This window comes from Protopterus annectens, chromosome 10.part0, assembly GCF_019279795.1.
Source record: "Protopterus annectens isolate FY-2018-M chromosome 10.part0, PAN1.0, whole genome shotgun sequence".
NCBI classification, from domain to species: Eukaryota; Metazoa; Chordata; order Ceratodontiformes; family Protopteridae; genus Protopterus; species Protopterus annectens.
The window spans coordinates 1,112,349,090-1,112,351,589 of record NC_056744.1 but is presented as its reverse complement, the minus strand read 5'-3'; positions in this window follow the sequence as shown (position 1 = coordinate 1,112,351,589).

Below are 2,500 nucleotides of genomic sequence, written 5' to 3'. Positions count from 1 at the left end.
TCGTAACAACCCCAACCCATCAGGGTAAGAAATCTGGACAAAGCCATAAGGGACAATTGTCCCTACAAAGCCAGAAAGTTGATAGAATAACAGGTTTAGCATTAGCATGAATATTCTGAAGGTTACGAAGTAAAAAAGACAACAAATAATTTTTTTTTTCACATATGCAATAAAGCTACGTGTAGCTGCATGGATGTGCCCATTGCTTAGCTATGCTTAGTCCAGCTGAAACGGCACAATAAGTTAAATAGCAATAGACAGCCAACATAAGTATAAGTGCAATAGTGTAGCGGTTAGAGTATATGCCTTGCATGTAATCATTCACAGTTCCAGGCCCAGCAAAACCATTTCCATTTTGCATGTGTAAACATTACAATTTTAATTTCTTTGCATATTTATGTAGGAAGTAACTTATATTTCCCAACCAGACTAGTGTATAAGGCCAAGATGTGAGGTGTCACTGTAATAAAAGTAGTGAAACCCTCATATAAACACAAGTGCTCCATACAGTATAGTCACACAAGAATAAATGTAATTACAGCACATTGAGGGATGTCAGGGAAGGTAAACAAATTTATATTATGTAATGAATAATGAGTCAATCTCATACAGGTGGTAGTCCAATAAAATAAAACATAAGCAATGCTAAGCATTGCACAGCTATGCTGACCAAGTGTAAGCATTGTGTACATATGAATACTAAGCAATGAGTAGGCTAGCTAAGTGGATTTCCCCATTGGTAAGCAATGCTGAACGTGCCCCTTTAAGCACTGCTAACCTCAGCTAAGCAGGTTTGCCCCAAGCTTAGCTTAGCTCAGCATATTCAAAACCATCCAATCACGGCAAAGAGTGGGAAATCGGCCATATTTAAACCTCACAGGCGGGAATACAGCTCATAACTGGTTGTAGCTCCTCACTGTAGGCAGTATGGCAGGTGTTGGAGAGGGCATGCACTTTCAGGCGCAGCGCTGGGGCATACAGGAGTCGAAGGTCATGGTAGGACTTCTGGTAGAAAAACATGACATGAGACTGCTGCAGGACCAATATTAGGGCTCCCAATATAAAGTGTAAGCCTGGGAAAGTCTTGCCCGTGATCTCACCAGTGTCACTTGTATCCCTCAGACTGGTGAGCAGGTCTGGCACCACTATGTCAGCCTGAAATGGAGGAAGAGAGAGCTCTTGGAACAGTGGGTCCAAGTAGCAAGGCAGAGGGGTGATGTCCCAGCAGTGTATAATTATTCATAGCAATAAATGTTTACCAAAGTCCAGCCTGTGTATGTGATGGATAGGTATGCCTAAATGTTTCTCTATTTTCATTACAACTTCAGCTGAGTGGGGTGCAAATCAGGAAGCCCATGCCAGTAGGTTGCAAAGCCTGCGTATTGAGGCTGGTGAGTAACAATTCTGCTTGTAGTAGTCATACCAAATAAATGTAAAGGAGTAGAATATCATCTGGCAGTATAAAAATGTGTATGGTTTGTACTGAATATACCAGACAATATGACAGTAATAGTCCCATATAGGTCATATTTAAATAAAACTGTAACTGTCTGGCAATACAGTTCTAAATACTGGACTGGTTGTGTTTACTCTGGTATTGTATGGCTTAACATGTTGCATTCACCAAGATCTGATATCTGAATATTAATGTTGTGTTAACCACTGTTTCCCACACTGTGTTACATAAAAATATGTCTAGGATTGTCTGTATAAGAATGTGTAATTACAAGGTCAAATTGCACAACCAAGAGAAACAAAGAGAGAAAACACTGAAAGAAGCAATAGCAGTTTCCTAATAGCTCACTCTGATTAAATATATTATTGTATTTTTAGCAGACACAGCCATGGTTCAAATCCAGGGAGTGGTAGTAAGCTGTATGCATAATTTTAACTAGGATTTTGGGAATATGCGTAGAAACAGTCAGGTAGTGTTAACAAACATTCCCCCACAGGTCTTCCAAGTAAGAGAAGTAGAAAGTAGCTGTAAGATGGTTGAATTACACGCTGTGCACAAACATACCACTGCCGAAACCAAGGCCATAGGGGATTGTAATAATACCTGTAGAGTAATGATTAGAAGCAATGATCATTAAAGTTATGAGTACTACAAGGATATACAAGTTGTTAATTGACATCTCTCCCCCCCACCACAATATCTGCAAAAATAATCTAAACACACAAATCAATGGGTATGTTTTACACCAAACTACTGTTGGGACATATGTCCTACTGTTCAACAAATATTGAAATGTATTTCTATTAATGATCCATGTAAAAATACTATCATTGGTGGCCTGTTGCTTTCAATGTAACCTGCATGCTGTTGTAAAGGCCACTGTGGTTCCATATATGCATGTGTTCTGTTTGCTATGCAACTGTTCCAAATCTGCTGTTTTGGGTTAATGGGAATATCTATGCATCCTGTTATAACTAATCCTGGATTGTGTTGTCTATTACTAACCCACATATGTTCTAAAACTGCAACACCATAGCATGTCTG